This window comes from Lactuca sativa, chromosome 7, assembly GCF_002870075.4.
Source record: "Lactuca sativa cultivar Salinas chromosome 7, Lsat_Salinas_v11, whole genome shotgun sequence".
NCBI classification, from domain to species: Eukaryota; Viridiplantae; Streptophyta; class Magnoliopsida; order Asterales; family Asteraceae; genus Lactuca; species Lactuca sativa.
The window spans coordinates 56,048,374-56,071,248 of NC_056629.2; positions in this window are offsets into that span (position 1 = coordinate 56,048,374).

The following is a 22,875-nucleotide window of genomic DNA, read 5'->3' on the forward strand; positions in this document are numbered from 1 at the left end:
GATGAGCTGTTGCCAGAGGACCAACCCAAAATCTAAGTTGACTCCGTTGTAAACTGCATACATAATCGACAAGAAAAGTCGACTAGCACTGTCGGATCCTGAGCTCCGTTCTGATAAGCCCTTGAAGAGGACTGTGAACATGTCGTTCTACTGCGGCGGCAAGCAGGATTTCTTGAACTTTGCGACGGAGATGAGCACCTCCGTGTACCCCATATTGTAGAACATGCTGTAAAAATGGCCCACCGGAATCATCTCCGGATTGATTCGTGAAGAGTCAGCAGCAAACCCTAGCAGAGTGCAGAATCGCTGCCTTGAAATCGAGGTCTTGTGATCAGACACCTCGAAGAACACCCTGTCGACTGCTTTATCGTAATGAGCAGTCGCATACACCTGCGATAGGAGCACCATGGGCACAGATTCCACCCGAGATAGTGCAGGGGCGATTTGCGAGTACTTCAAGCACTCGATGATCGGAAACATGTAAGAATCATACGCCTGAGGTGTTAGGTCAATCACCAAGCATTGTTGAGGACGAATGGGAAGGATGTGTGAGGTGGCGTGGATGGACATACGTAAAGGTTTCCGGAAGATGAACAATAAAGCTTTTTCGAGTTTTTGCTTTCTTGTAAAATCTGAAGCAGTAAAGAGGTAAATGGAAGTATTGACTGCCTTTTATAGTGGGTAAAAGGAGAGAGAAAAATCGTTTCAAATCTTCTATGGAAATACGTAAAGGTTTCCGGAATGACAGATGCGTGACAGTTAAGGGATGTGATGATCACGTAGGAGAGAGAGTGTCAGATTCCTAGGATCACGCCGCCCAACAAGCGCCGTTTCAGAACATACCGTTTCAAATCCTCACGCGCCTTTAAGTGCCAGAGGGGTGTCGCTTGAAATTCGCACACGCGTCCATGATGTCAGTAAAAGTATGGGCGTTTCAAATTCACACGCGCCCCCTTTTTACTGTTACCACTGGTTGAACTTCAATCCTTTTATTTCCCGCCTGAGTCAGCAACCTTTCGTCTTATCTTGTAAATCGCATCTTTTGAATAAATTGCCCACGTGGATGATTTTTGACCACAACTTGATAATTAACCACCAAAGCAATAATACAGCCTGTAATAATTAGTAACGGAATTTTGGAAAATTAAAGATTTTCGTGCAAAGAGTGTAAAAAGAAAAGAAATAAAGCAACTCTTTTAGGAATAAATGTGATGTCAATAATGACACGAAACAAATGATCCCGGGCACGAATCTCTTCCTTCAAGGTCAAGAGAGACCTTAAAGTGTTAATGTGGATTCCCGTTGAATTACGATCAAACACTTTTTAAGAAATGTTGAAAGGCTTCTTTTAATTAGGCTACTTCAGGGTGGCTTTCGCTTTGATGCAACAATTCTAATTTTGAAATAAGAAAGAAAGTGATCAAAGTACTTGTGAGACCGGTGTAGTCTGTTGAACAAGGAGGTAGGAATGAATTTTAAATTGGCTTGGAAAATATAAAATCTCAAAAAAAATAAAAACTGGATCCCAAGGGAAGAAATGTTATGGTGTTTAACAATTTCATAGGAATCACACAAAATAAAATAAGAGATTTCATGAAGGTACATTCGTCAATTCTTTGGTGAAAACTTGAGCAAATTAATTGTTCACCGTCAATTCAGATTTGGTGTTGAATTTTGGGTTTCACTCAGCTCGTAGTGGCACGAAACTAAGATCATAAACACAGATGTTGTGTAACCATAAACCTCAGTGGTAAGTTCTGAGAGTCTCAAGGGTTACGTGGATGAAACGAATGTAATGGAGATGGTATAAGAAAATAAAGTACCTCTGCTGCGAAATTAAGGACCAAGCAGAAAACTCTTATCTCATGTGAGAAGAGAGTGAGGTAGCTCACGATTAGAATAAATGTGGTAGCCTTATTGGGAAGAAAAGGTTTGTGTATACCAGGTCATGAAGGCTATTATTCAAAATCTTATGAGGCTTGGGACACATACAACAGCATGCTTCTAGGGACACGTAAGTAATCCATCAATTATATCCCCATAAACGAACGAACACAAACAAAATTAAAAGAGAAAAATATTTTTAGAGTTTTTGAAATAGATAAAAAAATGAAGAAGAAAAAAAATGAAAAGAGAAAAAATAAGCAAAGACAATAAGACTTGAAAAGAGTAAAAAAAAAACTGTGGAAAATCTTTGAAAAACCGAACCCGAACGTTCGGTTGGTTTCGGTTGAAGAAAATTTTGAAAAACCGAACCCGAGCGTTCGGTTGGTTTCAGTTGAAGAAAATTTTGAAAAACCGAACCCGAGCGTTCGGTTGGTTTCGGTTCAAGAAAATTTTGAAAAACCGAACCCGAGCGTTCGGTTGATTTCGGTTCAAGAAAATTTTGAAAAACCGAACCCGAGCGTTCGGTTGGTTTCGGTTCAAGAAAATTTTGAAAAACCAAACCCGAGCGTTCGGTTGGTTTCGGTTTTGGAAAATTTTGAGAAACCGAACCCGAACCTTCGGTAGGTTTCGGTTTTGGAAAATTTTAGAAAACCAAGGAATTGAGACATGCAATAAGAAAATACTTTTTAACAATAAGATTAACGACTTTGTACAAGAAATATACAACTACGAAAACTACCTTAGAAGTGATGAGCGAGTTAGATGATTTAACCGAACCCGAACGTTCGGTTAATTTTGCTTCTTACGTTTGAGGTTGAGATGTAGTGTGAGGTACTGACTCTGATTCCATCATACCTAGCCCTTGCAATATTCTGTTGAATGATGCTTCAGGAAGAGCTTTGGTAAAGACGTCAGCCAGTTGATCAGTGGTTCTTACAAAGTGTACTTCGACGTTTCCATCTTCCACGTGATCTTTGATGAAGTGATACCTCAGTGCTATGTGTTTGGTTTTAGAGTGTTGCACTGGGTTATGACAGATCCTAATTGCACTTTCAGAGTCACAATATAGTGGGATCTTCTTCATATTGAGTCCATAGTCTCGAAGTTGACTCTGGATCCAAATCACTTGAGAGGTGCAGGATGCAGCGGCTATATATTCCGCTTCGGCAGTAGACAACGACACGCACGTTTGTTTCTTGGATTGCCAGCTAACCAACTTCCCGTCAAGGAATTGACAGCCACCAGTGGTGCTTTTTCTGTCGAGTCCACATCCTCCAAGGTCAGCATCTGAATAGGCTTGAACGAAGAAGCCTGAATTGGAAGGATACCATAGACCTAAGGAGGTGGTTCGCTTGACATAGCGTAAAATGTTCTTCACTGCAAGCATGTGAGGTTCGCGTGGGTTTGCCTGAAATCGAGCACAATAACACACAGAAAACATGATGTCAGGCCTGCTAGCAGTAAGATACATTAGTGAGCCTATCATTTGACGATAGAGCGTGATATCAACAGCCGGTTTGTCTAGAGATGGAGTTAGCTTGGTGCCGAATGCCATTGGGACTTTGACTTTGGAGTCTCCCATCATACCAAACTTTGCTAGGAGAGTCTTCGTGTAAGCTTCCTGATTGATAAAGATGCCTTCGGGTCCCTGTCTAATATTTAAACCAAGGAAAAAGTTAATAGGACCCATTGAGCTCATATCAAATTTAGTCTCCATCAGCTTTCTGAACTCAGCTGTTAGGCTGGGATTCGTAGAGCCAAAGATGATGTCATCGACATAAATTTGAACTATCATAAGGTGGTTACCTTCCTTTTTGCGAAAGAAGGTTGGGTCAACCGAACCTTGTTTGAATTTAGACATCTTTAAGAATTTAGTAAGCGTTTCATACCAGGCTCTCGGAGCTTGTTTGAGGCCATACACAGCTTTATCCAGAATGTAGCAGTGATTTGGATATTTATCGTTCACGAACCCAGGAGGTTGCTCCACATACACGGTTTCTTCGAGTTCTCCATTAAGAAATGCACACTTGACGTCCATTTGGAAAACTTCAAAGTTTTTGTGAGCAGCGTAAGCAAGAAATATTCTGACAGATTCCAGCCTAGCTACGGGAGCAAAAGTCTCTTCATAATCAATCCCTTCCTCCTGACAATATCCCTTTACTACCAGACGAGCTTTGTTCCTTATAACATTCCCTTCCTTGTCCATTTTATTCCTAAAGACCCATTTGAGACCAACAACCGAGGCATCTGGAGGAGTTGGAATGAGGCGCCATAATTTGTTCCTTTCAAATTCGTTCAGTTCGTCTTGCATTGCTTGAACCCAATCGGAGTGATCGAGAGCAGTGTTAACTGTCTTCGGTTCAACTTTTGATACGAATGAGTTAAACATACAAAACTCAACCTTTGAAAATAAGGATGTCTGTTTTGCCTTCAGTTGTGATCGGGTCAGAACCTTTTCGGAGACATCACCAACCACTTGAGAGATAGGATGATCTCTGGTCCATTTGGTAAGAGGAGGGTAGTTTGGATCAAAGGTGGGGTCTAGTTCAGCATTGATCATTTCTTCTGGCTCGGATTGGCTTTCGTAGTCGAGCGTCATATCACCATGCTCCCCCTCGATTGATGAGCTTTCTTGAATGTTTGGAGAAACTTGAGGTTCAGAGATTTCTTGTGGTGCTGGACTTTCAGGCGTTGATGCACCTTCGGTTGGAGAAGCACTTTCGGTTGGAGAAGCACTTTCGGTTGCAGTTGTAGAGCTTGGCTCCCCCTCAACATGTGAGCTTGGCTCCCCCTCGACTGAAGCATCGTTGGATGGAGGTTCATCAGAAGTCGATCCTCCTTCATTCATTCTTCTGGTAGCTTCTTCGACAATTTGTTTCATGTGATCTACCTTGTTGTCTGCTGCACCTGCTTCTGAGAGAGTAGCTTTCTCTGGTTCGTCAAATAGCTCCAGAAATTTCTCGTATAAATTAGTGATCGAGACTGTAACTTGGCCAGTTTGAGGAAAGATTTCCCCAGCGGTGTCTTCTTTGGCCTGTAGCTTTTTGACATAGCTATCGTCAAAAGTCACGTAATAGGTCTCTTCGATTTTTCTCGAACGCTTGTTTAGGACTCTGTATGCTTTGGATGTGAGAGAGTAGCCCAGAAAGATTCCCTCGTCGGCTTTGACATCGAACTTGTTGCGGTGTTCTTTAGAGTTAAAGATGAAACACCGTGAGCCGAACACATGGAAAAATTTCACATTGGGCTTTCTGTTGTTGAGAATCTCGTATGGTGTGAGCATGAATCGTTTGTTGAGATAAGACCTGTTCTGTGTAAAACAAGCAGCAGAAATAGCATCAGCCCAAAAATAAAGAGGTAAGGAAGCGAAACTTAGCATAGTTCGGGCAGCTTCACACAAAGATCGGTTTCGTCTTTCGACAATTCCGTTCTGTTGAGGTGTGTAGGGAGCTGAGAAGTTGTGACTTATTCCCTTTTCTGCTAGAAATTCTTCAAACTCCCTGTTCTTGAATTCCAGACCATTGTCACTCCTGATGTTGCGAACGACCTTCTTGAGCTGTACTTCAATTTGCTTGATGAACACTTTCAGCTTATGGGTCGCTTCAGATTTGAGCTTTAGAAAGAACACCCATGTAAATCGTGAAAAGTCATCAACAATAACAAGAATATACTTGCTACCACCGATGCTTTCGATAGATGATGGACCACACAAATCAATATGAAGTAATTCGAGTGGTTCAACAACTTTTGTGTTAATTACAGATGGATGAATTTGACGACTCTGCTTCCCCATTTCGCATGCAGCACACAAATGATCTCTGTCGAACTTGAGCAGTGGAAGGCCCCGAACATGACCTCCAGTGACAAGTCTATTGATATCTTTAAAGTTGAGATGAGAGAGTCTTCTGTGCCACAACCAGTTTTCGTCAGATTGAGCTTTTGATAACAAACATATAGCTGGGTTTCCTTTGATGGGTTTAAGGTTTAGAGGAAACATTTCACCCTTACGCTCTGACTTGAGAATTACTTTCTTTGTCTTCTTCTCAATGATTTCAGAACCTTCATCGTCGAATGAGACTTTGAGACCTGTACCTCCAACAAGCTGAGATACACTGATGAGGTTGTGTTGTAGTCCTTCCACATATGCCACCTTCCTTATAGTAAAGTCACCATTAGTTATCATTCCGTATCCCTTTATGGTGCCGAAAGAGTTGTTTCCAAACTTGACGTTGCCACCATTTGAAAGAGACCTGTATTCCCTGAGCTCCTCTTTCCTCCCTGTCATGTGACGCGAGCAGCCACTGTCGATGTACCATTCTTCGTCGAACTGCTCGTCACTTATAACCTGCAAAAGTTAAGCAGATTTAGGAACCCAAAGTTTCTTGGGCCCACGTGAGCTTTTCATAGGAACTGGAATAGTAAGAGAGATGTCAACAAGATATGTTCGTTTTATGAGTGTTGTTTCATCTTTCTTTTTAATGGTAAAGACTTTTATTTTATTAGGATTGGGAGTGTTCGGTTTAGACTCTGGTGTGGATGCATTAACCTTCTGTTTGCCCTTTTGTTCAGCTGACAAATGAGATTTTTGAGAACGAACAGAATGAGCTTTAGAGCAAGATGGAGATGAATTGGAAGATTTAGAAGAGTTAGATGAATGAGAAGGAGTGGGTTTAGATTGAGATGACTTCTTGGCTGGAGACTCTGGGTGACCCTTTTGCTTTTGATCATTGGTGGGACTGACCTTAAAGTTTTGATCTCTTTTGCCTTCAGAAGCGAACCTATGCTTTCGGTTGGAGTCATTCTCAGAACCGAACCTTTGCTTTCGGTTGTTGTGGCTCTCATGCTTTTTGACAGGATTATTCTCATACTTTAGATTCTTGTCTTGATGTGAGAAATATGCATTCTGGGACTGCCAGAATTGTTTCCTTTCGGAGAGATTCTTCCTGTATCTTTGGTTCCTTTCACGTTTCTTATTCCTCATCTGCTTCGGTTGATGATGAATATTGGCTTTCATTTTCGGTTTCTCCTTAGCAGGTTCACTTTGAACTGTAGGAGTTTCACTTTGAACTGAGGAGCTAGAGGGAATGTCTTCTTTTGCCGAGCTTCCATTCTCTTGAGGAATGTCTTTCGTACCACTGGTGCTTGGCTCATCGAAATTATCCGGCTTGTTTAGAGGTTCTGGTATGTATCTACCTTTACTGATCCATGAGGTTCTCTCTGATAAGCCTACCGTTTCATTTGCATTATCTATTGGAGCTGACCAGAAGTACTCATCACAGCCATCAGCATTGTCTTCGTTTACAATAGCTGTGAGTTCAGCTGTCTGATGTTCGGTTACTCCAGTGACCTTGTACACTTGATTTGGAGTGGTACTGACCTTTTGATATACAACCGCTTTCTCTGCTAAGATCGGGGACTTTTGTTGGGACAATCGAGCGAACTCCACAGAATTTTCAGAAATTAGATTCTTGTGGTTTTCTGGTTCGCTTTTTACAAATTATGAGCAGTCAACCGTGTCCTCTATAGAAATTTCACTCATGTTGTCGTCCTCATTAAGCTCAGATGCATTTTCAACATCCATTTTGTTTTCTGAGCTCAAGTTGGCGTTTAAAGAGTCAAATTTTGGTATGGTTTCGGTTCTCAGTTTGAGTCTATCATTTTCATCCAAAAGGTTTTTAAGCATGTCCTTGTGGTCCTTGGATTTAATGAAAGATTCTATTTTCTCCAGCCCATACATGTAGGTCGGATTGACGTCATCAGATGATATCACACTCTCACAATTATAAGCCTCGGCATCGATCTCATCCTCCTTAAACTCAAGTAAGGGCAAAATCATGCGATGGATCTTTTGGCCTATTTCACAGTCCAAGTGAAGCTGAGTAATATTAGAATAAAGACGTTTTGCAATTAAACAAAAAACATTCCGCTGTTTTAACAACTTTAAATTGTCTCTTTGTAAATAAATGTTTTCGTCTTTTATTTTAACTAATTCAGACTCCTTCAACTCGATCCACATGCGCCGCTCCTCACTCTTCGAAGACACCCTGCTTAATTGATCAGTTAGGTTAGAATTGGTGACTCGAGTTTGAGTTAAGCTACTATCTAGATGAGAAATTCTTGTATTAACATTTTTTAGTTCTTTCTCATATGAGGATTGTGGTACTTTAAATGAAACGAAAACCGATTGTACCTTCTTGATCAGTTCATCGAGCTCGTTGAACTGCTGGCTGAGTGGTTTGGCCGTAAAGCACATGTCCTGCTGCTCCTTCGGTTCATTGCTTCCACCATCAGTGTTGTATCCCCTCATCTGAGAAACATCGGACACCATGAAGCATCTTCCTCCACTGCTCTCCTCCTTTGCCACACAAGTCTTTCCATGAGTAGGCTTCCTCACTTCATCGTCTTCTGAGTCAGTTGACCCGACTTCCACACTACCGAACTCGTCATCAGCAACCAAACCCTGCACAATAAGAGCATTCATGGAAGGGTTAGCGGTAGATTTCTTCTTTCTCATCTCGTCAAGCCTTTTCTGCAACAAGGCTTCCTCATCCTTTTCCTCGTCCTTTTTAGCCATCTTTTTGAGGACACAATCCTTAGCATAGCGGTTTTTCCCACCACAGTAGTAACAGCTTACTCCAGAATCACCATCTGACTTCGGTTCCTTCTTGGGCTCTTCAACCTTCGGTTCATTGTTAACCTTTTCTGAACTATAACTCCCATGCCAGTTTCGGTTTTTGTTGCTGGGGAATCTCTTCTTAATGAACCTCTTGGGGTTAGACACCATCATAGCATAATCCTCAGACGTGAGGTCATACTCCTCCAAGTTGAGGTCTTCATCCTCCATCACAACTTTACTTTTTGACAGGAGGGCAAGTGAACCTAGGCTTGAAACAACGTTCTTTTCCTGCAGCACAATCTTCTCCTGGGACTTAAGAATACCCACCAGTTTCGCCAAAGAATATGATTTAAACTGCTCATGGGCTTTAACTGTTGATACCACAACTCTCCATTCTGACCTTAGACCATTTAAGAACGTAACCTTCTGCTCGATAAGCTTCCTTTCGATGTCATGTTTGATCATCCTGCTGAGAAGATGATTGAAGCGATCGAACGTCTGGGTCACAGTTTCTTCGGCTCCTTGCCTGAATTCTCCAAACTCAGATAAGAGCAAGGTTTGGATAGAATGTTCAAGATCCTCGTCTGTAGAGTACAGTTCGCGAAGTCTATCCCAAACTTCCTTTGCCGTCGTGCATGAGCTGACCAACCTGAAAGTGTCGGACTGAAGGGCAAATCTGATCAATCTTAGCGCCTTGATATTGCACTGGAATTTATCCTTTTCATCTTGTGCAATATCTTTAACATCCTTCAGCAGATCATTGTACTCCTTTTGAGTTTTGATAATCCTTGACGTTGCAGAGTGAGAAAACGGTCCATTGATAATTGCTTCCCATATGAGGTATCCATTATCCTCAGATCCTATAACGTAGTCTTCGAAGTGATGCGCCCAGACTTCATAATCATGGGTATATAGGATTGGAATCTTCGTGGTTGAACCGATGCTGTTGGAAATATTGATGGGGTTTGATTGCGACTCGTCCATTATGATCGAAAAACCTGTTTAAAGATCAGACTTGTAATAAATCAAATTAGGGAAAAACAATAAATATCAAGATACGTCAATAATGAGATGACGGCTCAATAAATATCAGTTATTGCGGAAAAACCCTAATTGAAACCTTTTCACAGAAAAGACGTGTATCGATTACACAGCCTCCTGCTCTGATACCAATTGATGAGATTAAAACTTAATCTTGAAGATCGATTAGATCTTAAACAGGTAAATAAGTATAAACAGCAAGAACACGTAAATAAAGAACAAGTCGAGAATGAATCAAACGTGTCGAATGATTATAAAATAACCCTCAGAAGAGCTCGATCAAGAACATCAACTGTAGAGGGTTGGTAGGTTTACAAGAACGATCAAAGAAATCTGTAATACTATTGTTATGCTCTAGATCGATTACCTAATATGCATGCAAGCATATACTTATATAATAAAACTAAAAGGCTCTCGGTTGGACAGGCCCAAACCGGAGTACAAAATAAAAGGTTTTATAAACGAGCCCAATGACGCAATCAATTAGCAAATCTTCAACCCAACAATATATATATATATATATATATATATATATATATATATATATATATATATATATATATATATATATATATATATATATATATAGGGCTGTTCACTATTCGGATAAAACCGAATTATCCGATTGGACAATTTGGATTGGACTATTTGGTTCGGATATTCGGATATTTGGATTGGTTTTCGACAAAACTGAATTATTATTTTGGATTTCGGATTGGTTTTGGTTTATAAAATAAGTACCGAATAGTCCAAAAAAACCGAATAAACATTTAGTATTATTTATCTATTTATAATATATATCCATAGTTATTTATTAATTTTGTAATTTATTTTTTCAAATAGGTTTAAAACGTTTCACCCGATAAAAAATATATTAATACGCATTTTCTCTCAAAAGTTTTGTATCTGTAAAATATTTAACTATAATATATCTTTTTATTAGTTTTTTATAAATTTCAAATCACAACAAAATTATTTGTTTTTGCTTCTTGTGTATAGTTGGGTAATATTATAATTATATGTCGTTTTAAAATGTTTCGGGTCTTGAAAACCAAATTATAAAAACTGATCCAACCGAATTGTAATTGGATTGGATCGGATCAGATTTGAATTTAGTTTGGACAATTCAAATCCATGTTTTGAAAACCGAAATTAATCTAGATTTACTTGATTGGATCGAATCGAACCGATCCATCCAAACAAACACCCCTATATACATATATATATATATATATATATATATATATATATATATATACACACACACACAGGGAAGAGTTATTTGTTTTCCATAGAACTCATTCCTATATATATATATATATATATATATATATATATATATATATATATATATATATATATATATATATATATATGCGACGGGGAAGGGAGCCGGGTTTAAGTCCCACTCCACATAAACTTATACACATTTACATATCTGGTCCCTCCCCATGAAATCTTTTTCAAATTAAAGCTGCAATTTACAAAACAGCCCCTAGCTTCCAAAATTTATAACAATTCAAGTCCCAAAGGTTACCATATATCCCTTGCATGACAATTTCTTTTCAACTTGGGTACATAATTTACCCTTTTAACCCCATCCATCCAAAATCCTTTCATATTAAATCCAAATGATACCAAACACCCCCTGGCTCCTAAATTATTTGCAAGGTAAACCCCGAAATTATATTTTAACCCCTAGAACTTCAATTCTTGTCATTTGGCTTTCCGAAGCCAACAGCCCGCTAAATACAATTTGATTCGGTCAATAATAGTATAAAATAATCATAATAATTACTCCCCGGGGTTCCTGATTTATTATTTAATTACCCTATTTAAACGGGATGTTACAACTCTCCCCCACTTAAATTTGATTTCCTCCTTGAAATCGTTTCTTATCATCCCTCACACGCCAAAAAACTTGAACTACGTGTCTACAATCCCGAGCATAACCCTAGCCTTTCCGGGGCAACCGTAATCAACCCTCGCGGGGTTCTAAAATCTGAAGATTAACAAATTCCTTTCAATATAATCGCATTCACTCAATCAAAAAACTAAAGTCTCATGATCGTCAGGCCCCATGACAGACCGCCTACACTGCATCATTACTGAGTTCATAACACTTATCTCCCAACTAGCTACTGAACTACTAATAACCCGGGTTCCCACCCAAAATAGAATCGCAATTCCCAGATGGCTACCTATAACTCTCTCCTCGACAAGAGATTATATACTCCTTCAAGAGAAATTCGTTATGATAACCAATTCCAAGCGATATAATGAATAACAAGATGTAAACTGGGAGATGAACCCTCTTGGATCAACATAACAATGTTTCCTTTGGTTCTTGAATCATATACATATAATGATCGGCTTATAAGCTCAAACACTCATACCTGGCCCAATCAGCCTCGGGCTAGAATACCAGGCATGTCCACAACGGGTCCAGTCATTCTCAGGATGGAATACCTCGTATCATGCACATGTTTGGCCCAATCAACCTTTGGGTTGGCATACAAAACACATCAGGTCCAATCAATCATAGGGTCCGGTCATCCTCGAGATGGAATACCCTAGATCAGAATACCATTAAATATGAAACTCGGGTCTAAACTCATAACTTGAAGTTCTAGGACTTGTCCTTGCATTTCTCACAAAATCTTCTGATTCCTCCTGGCCGATTACGGCTCGCCTGAATCTCAACAATATGTCCATTCCGAAAGTGCTGAAACAGAAGAAATAGACTACTATGATCGCTAGGCCCACAACCTATGACTGGAATACCCCTACAAGGCCCCCAACATAGGTCTGGATTGCCTCCGAGCCCACATCATGAGTCTGGTATGCCCTACCTGGCCCTCAGCGCATTACTGGAATGGTCCTGATAAACTATCAAACTTGTCCAAAAGAAAGACCTAACCAAAGTCCTTCACACACCAACCAACGCCATGATGCTGAAATCCCACTATGCACGATCCACCTATAGAACAATTTGCTGATCCAAGCAAAATCCTACAAACTTTGGTCGCGTACGACCCCATATTAGAATGGTAGTCGAACTTTGGATCCTATCTGCAGACTATAACCAAAACCTGATCAAACACGTAAGCCGAACCAACCCTATTGCCACCTTGAATACCCATAAATATACACAAGTAATCACTATCATGCACATGTTTAGGAATCCCTAATTCCATACTTACTCGCCGCAAAGCCCATACTCGATCGAGACTGATCCGATTCTACTAATACCAACTAGTCCGAGAAGACTTCCACAATTATCCCGAAGGTTACCGAAATCCAAGTTCGATACAATCATAATTCTATTCCATCATCGAGGGAAAACATACCCCAAAGACTCAGGAAACATAAACACACTGCATAAGGGAATTGGTGACATGCTCCTAGGTTCTCAACTGTCGCTTCTTGAATTCCTTCGGAGAATTCCCGCTTCCTGAGAGGTTCACTGATTAATGCCTGTCCGACCATTCTGGAAACCATAATCTGAACAGAAATAGAAAAAATCTTCAATGGTTGAGGCTCAACCTGAAAATTCCCAAATTCTGCTTATCAAGCACCAAGAAGACGCGATTCACATGCCAGGGAGTTTTACCGAACTCCCAACTCACACAACCCTCAACCAAACAGCCACTTGGGTTGTCTTCCTTCCTGACAACGCTGCGAACTTATCCCATTTTCAAAACCGCTCCTACTTCTGAATCTTGGGGAAATTCTCCCCCACTTAGATTTGACTAAGTCTTCACAATACATGAAAGCTGGAGAATTCCCAATCGTCCTCACTCTCCAACAATCGATCCAATAATAACCAACTTTTTCCAATTAGTACTCCTTTACTAGCGCCCAAATGATCACACACTTCTAATAACTAGATGAACACTTCCTGAATCCCCGGGAAACCAACAGTCCCTGAAGCTCGAATGATCCCACACCCAAATCTTGAAGTCTAAAAATAGATGCTCCAACTAATGTCTCAATAACGAGCTACTTCCCTTGGCGCTTTCCTCTGCCAATCAATAACGCTTACTAAAACCACTGAATCCTGACAATACTGAATAACCATCCTGTAGGGCCCTGTCCGCAGACCCCCATATAATACCCTTCTTCCTAAAGTGCTCCAATAAATCTCCCGCTCTCAACTCCATAAATCATATTATTCAGGGTCTCGTACTCTGACTCACTCACCAACTCGATCATGCATAGCAGAACTGCAATAGCTAAAACAACCTCTGCCCTAAACCGGGCTACAAACTACTACCAAAACACAGTCTACAATCCCAAAAGTGAAATAGATTGCATGATCGATCCTTACCGTCCAATGCAAGAGATCCAAGGCGAATCAGATTCACAAGATACTTATGCCATGCCGACCTACCAACGCTCAACAGTGCAGAACTACTATCGCCAATCCCAACGACCAAATGACCCCAAGTTGGAATACAACTTGATCCTGGGGTCACAAGCCTGCTCAATCCTTCGAGCTCGTCAATCGAAGGGCACAATCCTTTCCCTAGAAAACGACATTCCAATCCATAAATTAACCTTCTACTTCCAGCTGCTAAACCCCAGCTGAACATAATCATTACTCCCTTCTGGAGTCTAGGGTACTCACATTCTGGCCTTGAGCAAAACTCCCGAAGCCTCAAATCTAGAAACGCATGTGCTAGACTCTCCCGTTTAACCCATGAACTGTAACAAGTACAGAACACCTCCCTGATCCCATGTAACTGCAGCCCTCTGCTCATCAGAATATGTACCGATAACAAGTCCCAATATTGGAAAACTCAACCAGCTCCTCTCCTTGCCTTCATTACAGCTGTTGAAGCTGCTGCGGCAGCCGTCTTAGCAATGGCTGCATGGCACTCGATAAATACTCAACCATGACGGTCTTGAAAGACCCAATCATCTCCAAAATTTGTCCCCGAATGATCTCGATCACCTCCTTCCGGATGATCTCACTGACATGATCCTCCGACAACACTGGCCTATCCTGGCTGCCAACTCCGGATCCTGACCCGGATCCGTCTCAAGACGTATCGTAACCACCATTCTGGTAATTCACCAGAAAGATCTCTGATAATCCATTTAATGATAGGGGACCAACTCCCAACCCAACCCTATGGGATGTGACTTCCTTGATACGCGTATGGGTCCTGTGCTTTCAGTAGTACGGGCCCATACTACCTTCCACACCTACCCATATTTGTTTCAAGTATCACCATAACACCCTAATTGTATACATAAACATAACGAGTGCTCAATCCTCACTCCTAGAGGAATGCTAATCTACCTCATAACTGGCCTCCCGGCCTTTCACGACCCACCTATCCATGAAACTTCCACCAACCCTACATCACTAGTGTATGCTAGCCATACATAACGCTGGACCCTATAGACTTTCGAATATCCAATCCTACCCTAAGCTCCCAATCAAATAACAACATAACATAAGGCTAAATCAGACATTCTCAGGCTATAAGATCTTAATTATGTATAACCGTGATGCATACACTAAGCAACTACAGTAATGATGTCAATCTCATATAAAGAAAACCCTAGGCTAGGAGGCATCATGTAATCAGACAATTCTATCATGCAATTCCTGAAGGTCCCTAGCCTAGCACTAGCATGTTGTTCTACCATATCACATAATTAAATATTGTATGGTATTTTGGGGTCTACTTACTGGCTCCGGCAGATCGTACACCTTGCAGCCTACTTTACTTATTTTGAAACCATTTTAAAAATCATTTTTAAAGTCCTTTCCTTGATTTGAGACTAGAGTTACACGAGTGTTCCTCCAATTCAATCAAACTAAGTCTCTGATACCAACTTGTAACACCCAAAAATTTAAGCCAATTTAAGATTTTAAAAACATTTCAAATCCATTAAACATTACAAACTTATTTTCAAAATGTATCATATCAGAGTATCCCAGAAACAAATTCATAAAAGGTGAGGAGCTGTACGATCATGCCTTTTCCTTGCCACGATCCCTTGAAGTACCTGAAACAATAAACTGAAACTGTAAGCCCGAAAGCTTAGTGAGTTACCCCCAAAATACCGATACACATACAGTCCACATAACGATATCAACAATTTCATAACATAACAAATTGAACAGAACAACATGCAATGGGTCCACAGCTTTAGAGATTGGATTACTCCATGGGCCCACAGTGTGAGTCTGGATTGCTTTACGGGCCCACAACTCACATCTGGCTTGCCATCGAGCCCACAGTACAAGTCTCCCTTAGCCCATAACTGGAATGCTCTTGGGTTTGTTGGCTATCGCATGAAGTAGTCTCACCTCAACCCATCCCACATAACATATCCACATATAGCATAACCACTGAGCATGCAGATAATCATATAACAACATATGTAGTCCTACAGATCTACCTAATTGGAATAACCACTAGCATGCAAAACTAACTTCATACTCAACATACTAACACTGCTAGAATAACATATCCAATGGGCCGACCTTGGTGACTTAGACCCCTTAGTATAGTGAGGTAACTCACCTGGCATTGCTGAAGTCCCGCATTGAAAACTCCAGCTGCTCGTTGACAGGTTCCCGAACTGTCAACATCAAACAATACCTAATTAATAATTGGGTTCCAAGCCCAAAGTCCAACTCACACTACAAAAACCCAAAACTCAAATAATAGGCCAAAGCCCAACATATGGCCCAACTTTCCAAATTGGGCCCAGACCTCTTCATGGTCTTTCCTTAAGGCTTATCCAATTATTCCAATCCAATTCCCATAGCCCAATATCACATGATCATAAAAACCCAATTATGGGCCATCTATGGCCCAATTTTCCAAATTGGGCCCAAGTCCTCACATAAGCCTTATCCTAAAGCCCATTTAATTACTTTGGTCCATTAAATTGTTCTTGGATGGCCCTCCAAAAGTCCAATCGCCAAAGCCCAATAGGAAGTCTCAATTCAAGTCCCGAGTGAGATTAGGGATTTCACATGAAACGATGATTAGGGTTAAGTGTTTCTCACTTAACCCATTAAGGACTTAATCCATTAAGGACTTAATTCATTAAGTCCATTGTTGCCTTAAGCTAGTTTGCCAATGATTATTAATTATTATTTTAGGTTTAATAATTAATTCTCGTGTGTGTCACAAACGATTCCCACGATTAGGATTTTATGCCCTTAGGGTTTTCCAACCCAATACTAGCCCATTAGTCCATTGGTTCGGATTTTAGGTCACATTGGCCTTATTGGCCCATTTGGGTTCCATTGGCCCCACTAGAGCTTCTTTGGGCCCGATAGAGTTTCCTTGATTCCACATTGTCTAAACATCCCCCAAACGAGGTCCAAACGCAATCAAAGCACACCGCCACCTGACACGGCTATAGACTAGGGGAAAGACAGTCTTGGGGGTCCCCAAAACAGAGTGAGAACTAGCCCTTTGAGGAGCTCTCTAAGCTGTCTAACTCTCTATTAGCATATGCAGAGGGAAACCAGGCTCAATAGCCGGATAGAGTAAGAAAACAACTAAATAGAAATGAGTACTTGCTACGGGAGTAAAGAGTTTCAAGAAAAAATATCCTTAATGCGACTGCGGGAAGGCTGTTCCTGCTACATTTCGCTGGGGAAGAAAGAAGGAATTGAGTTGTCACAACTAGAAATTTTGTGTCTTGTAATCACTACACTCAAGTAAAATGTAGAATCAAAAACTTAAGAGCATGTATGATGCTTACTCTATGACAACAAAACTTCAATCCAATACACCATACAAGTACTACAAATAGTCAACAAGCAATTGGAAACCCTAGAAGTTCTTGTTAGGTCCATTTGGGGCTAGGACTTCCTTATTGGACTCATTGGACCAATAAGCTTCCAATTTGACTATCATGGGATTAGAACCTTTAAATGGGCTCTAATTGGACCCACATTCATTTATTTCAACATTTTGGGCCATATTGGGCCTAGAATGAAATAAATTAAATATTATAAACCATAATTAACCTAAACTAGCCCAACAAAGTATAAAAATCATATTTATATTTTTTTAGGCCAAAAATCATCCAACCTAACTATAATATGGGCTTAGGGGCATTAAAGCCCAATAATCTCCTTTTCCTTCCAAAATCTCGGCCTAAAGCCCAAATCCAAGAAGTGAAGAGTTGACTTAAGCCTTGCCACCTCACATACCTCCATGCATGGACCAACATGCATCTAGGATTGTCAACTCAACTCTCTCTCTCTCTTATCTTCTTCTTGATGTCACAACTGGAAATTCTGTGTCATGTAATCTATACATTCAAGCTAATGTGAATCAAAAACTTAAGAACATGATTGACACCTATGATTATGACTTCAAAAACTTCAAGTAAATACATCATACACAGTACCACAAATAGTCATCAAACAATTGGAAACCCTAGAAGTTCTTATTTAGGTACACCTTGGACTAGAACTTCCTTATTGGATCCAAATGGACCAATAAGCTTCCAATTTGACTATCAAGGGCTTAGAACCCTAATTGGGCTTTAATTGGACCCACACTAATTTATTTCAACATTTTGGGCCATGTTGGGCCTAGAATGAAATGAATTAAAAGCTTTGATCCATGAATAACCTAAACTAGTCCAACAAAAATGTAAAAATCCTACCACATTCTTTTAGGCTTAAAACATACTCAAGATTAACACTAATATTGGGCTTAGGGGTAAAGGCCCAAAATTTTTCCTTTTCCTTCAAGATTCTCGGCCCAAATGCACAAGCCCAAGAGGATGGAAGGGTTGACTTTCAAGTGACACCTCACAATTAACCAAAGGACTTCCATGCAAAGTATCTCACATACCTCCATGCATATCACTTCAAAAATCACTCTCTCCTCTCCTCCCTCTCACTCTCGGCCGAACACGACACACACACACTCACAAAAATCCATCCTATTCTCTCTAGATCACTCAAGAACACTCCTTCCTCCCCACTCCAAAAATCTCGAAAATTAGGAGCTTTCAAGAGGATCTTGCAAGTTAATCATCATCTTAGGTAAGTCTTTACTTATATCCATCATCCAACTACTTCATTCCATCAAAAACCTCATCTAAATCTATTCCAACTTGTGATCATGCACCTTAGAAGTCACAAAATTCGAGATCTACCAAGGAAGGGAGTTAAGGTCGAAAATCACTTCATTTTCCTTCCATTTTCTTTGCAAAACCGAGCCCCCACACCCAAGGTGAGCTTCATACCCCCTATTTTCTGTTTTATGAGTTTTGTGGGGGGGGGGGGGGGGGGGAATACAAGTGAAAGTGTAGATCTATATGTGTTTTGTATGCCTTGTATGTTTTCCATGCTTACATGTATGCTTTTGTGTGCTTTAATGTTGGATCTAGCCATAAAACCCCTCAAAACCGAGATATATCTTATGTTAAATGATTTTAGCATCAAATGTATTTCTACATACAAAGTGTTTCAAGAAAAATAGCTAAGTAGTTTAGTAGCAATTTTCTTTAGGCTAAAAACACAAATCTTGGGCCTAAAATGTGAAAAATACAAAATTAAGGGCCCAAATTGACATTTCACAAACTCTGATGGATGAAGTGTGTCAAAACAGTTTCAATAAAACAATTTCTGGAAATATACTCATTTAGAGGATTAAAAACATAAATTTCAAGCTTAATGGGCTAAAAATGACAATTTCGGCCCAATGAGGCCCATTATACGAATTTTTCTGTTTTGGAGGGCCAAAACTGTGATTTTCTGTAAAACAGTGGACCATAAGTGATCCAAGTCCTTTTCAAAGGTTTAAAATGCTTTTTAAATTTAAAAAGGACCAAAGTTGCAAAATTTTTACAATTTGGGCCAAAATTGTCAAAATTGCGAAAAGAAGGGTTATAACCGAGAAAAACTGAAATTTCAGGGACTTAAGCTGTTTTCTATGAAAAATATGCTGGAAAATATTTATTTCAATAATTTTTGGTGTTAAAATGTCAAGGAAATTGATTTAAGGACCAAACCGGAAAGTATTTAAATAAAGGGTTGAAAAAGTAAATTTTACAAACAAGGAAGGGCTGAAAACAGAAAATTTTCAAGACTAATTCAATACGTGCAATTTGACCAAATAATGGTACCACGACTATCGACAAAGTACAATACATTACAACACCAAAAGTCGTTGTTAAACGAATTGGTTCGGTCTCGAACCAATAAAAATCCGAAACTACTAACACGACGACACTATGATACTTCAATACTACGATTCATACAAATAACGATTGGGAATTCATTATACATGCGAGTGTGCACAGACGTCTACGCACTATCTTTGGGCCCCACAAGTATAAAATCTTGTTCGTTGAGCCTAGCTAGCCCGACGACCTGATCTTAAGGCCCGAAGACTTCAATCTTACAAAGTGTTGGGTTTTACCGATCCGACACGACGTAACCGGACTTTCAATGGCTTGTAGACTACTGGTCCCCAAGGGTCCTTTAGTGTCGCTAGTAGAGTCTGCCTTTTTGCGAGGCGGGTCTGGGACCCCTCGTACCTTTTTATCCCCAACCGGCTAATGGAGTCATCGAGGCCTTCGTGTCCTCTTTCTCTTCGGATGTGGGACTACACGTAGTCAGGACGGTTGGATAACGTGATTAGTACGGTCGACGCCTACGGGATCGTTAGTATTGCTATAGACGAGTCGTTTGCGTAACGCGCGTTTGTAGCGGATAATCATGCTCAAAATAATCCAATGTCGTCTGGTAATGATAACTTCATGCGTTGCAATGGTTTCAAAATAAATTCATGGAGTTCAAAGAATTAGGAAAACATCGGGTTTTCCTAGGGTTTTTCAATACATACAGATTCGAATTACATACAACTTCAATAGACAATTTTTACAAGTATAGAAACAAACAAGCATACTTATGGATCTTCACAACCGTTTTCAAAAGCTTCTCTTTTCAGAAAATATCGGATTTTCTGGCGGTTTTCAAACGATACGAAACATTGTTTTTCAAATACAACTTATGAACTCACCAACATTCCATATGTTGACGTTTTTTCAAAATACTTGTATTCTCAGGGAACCAGTGAATCAAAGGAAATCATGTTCAGTGATGGCTTGCAGTTTATTTATGTACGAATCGAACAATTTATTTTGGGAATGTAATGGTTAAATAATGTATTTCTTGTAAACTCTACTGGTTGTACTATATTAATGCATGGTGACGAATGTTGTTACGTTTCATATATATTCAATGTTATGGTATTCAATCGAGTCACGACAGCCCCCGAACGTTTCCGCCGCCTGGTTTGGGGGTGTGACACTTGATCTCGGCCGAAAGCACCCACACACACACACTTCCATCACTTTTTACTTATCAAACACTCTCAAGAACACCCTCACCTCTCTTCACTAAATTTTCGAGATTTAAGGGCATTTCAAGGAGATTTTTCACAAGAATCACCATCCAAGGTAAGTTTATACTTAAATCTATGATCTAGGTTCCTTGATCTATCAAACATCTCTTCTTAACTCATAAGAAATCATGATCTTGCATCCTAGAATCACCTCAAAGTCGAGATCTTCATCAAAGTGTGCTAGGGCCGAAAATCACCTCATTTTCTTCCATCTTTTCTCCAAAACCGAAACCACACCCAAAGGTGAGCTTCATACCCCCTATTTTTCGGTTTTTATAAGTTTTGTGGGGGGGGGGGGGGGGGAATACAAACAAATGTGTAGATCTAAGAGTATATGTATGCTTTGTATGATTTCTATGTTTGTTTACATGTTCTTATGTGATTATGGTGTTGAAACTAGTCAAAAGTCCTTAAAATTGAGATTTGCATTAGGATGTATGAAACAAGTGTTAAACATATTATTACACACAAATTAATTCTAGAAAAATAACCAAGTTGGTTAATATGAACTCATTGGGCTAAAAATCCCATTTTTGGACTCAAAATGTTGAAAATATAAAGTTAAAGGGCCCAAAATGACAAAATACAAATTCCGATGGATGAAATGAGTCAAAACAATTTCAATAAGGTATTTTTTTGGAAATAATCTCTTTGAAGGATTAAATGTGAAATTTTTAAGCATAATGGGCCAAAAATGAATTTTTCGGCCCAATAAAGCCCAATATGCGAGATTTTCAAATTAGAGGGGCTGAAACTGTGATTTTCTGTAAAACAGGGGACTACTAGTGCTCCAAGTCCATTTCAAGGGTTAAAAATGCTTTTCATATTTAAAATGGACCAAAAATGCAAAAATTTTCTATTTTGGGCCAAAAGTGTAAAAACTGCGAACATAAGGGTTTTAGCCGAGAAAAATTTCATTTGGTGGACTAAAACTGTTTTTCAAATAACTTTGGGCTGAAAAATAACTTTTCTACAAGTTTTGATACTAAAGTGTCAAGAAAAATGGTTTGAGGACTAAAATAGAAATTTATTTTATACAAAGGGTTAAATGTGTAAATTATCCAAAAGAAAGGGGCTGCAATAATGGAACATCCTAATGTTTTAAATAATAAATCCGTCATGATGAAATACTAGCACCTCGACTATCGGCAAATTATAATACACCTTCAACACCAAAATCGTTATCAAACGAATTGATTCGGTCTCGAATCAATAGTGAATCCGAAATTACTAACATGACGAAACTTCAATACGCACGCGGAAATTTCGGGAAGTCAATACACACGTGAGAATACACCAGACGTCGATACACCGTCTTTGGGCCCAAAAGTTTCAAATCGTGGTTGTTGGGCCTAGCTAGCCCAATGGCATGATCTTTAGGCCCGAAGGAAACTCGCTTACATGTAGTTGGGTCTTATATGACCTAATTTCGTGTAAAAGGACTTTTACAGGCTTTGTGCTGTTGGACCCCAAGGGCCCTCTGGTGCTGCTAGTAAAGTCGAGAATTCACCAAATGCGAGTCGGGCTAAGGGCCCTTCGCATTCACGATAGCCTTGAACGACTTACGGAAAATATCGGGACTTCGCACCCTCTTTTGCTCCTCGGTTGTGGGGCTACATGAAGTCCGGGTGTTTGGATTAAGTGAATAGTGCGAGCGACGCCTAAGGGATCGTTTGTATGGTTGTAAACTAGTCATTTTCATTAATGTGTGTTTATAATAATTCACAATCCATAATTAATCCAACGTCACCGGGACTCAACGAATACACCCGTCGTAACGAAATAACAAGATATAAATCATTTGATGCAAAGTATTAGGAAAACATCGGGTTTTCCTAGGGTTTTCAATTAATGCACATACGAGTTGCATACCGAGTTTTACAAATTGTACTTTTACATTTATAGAAACAAACAAGCATA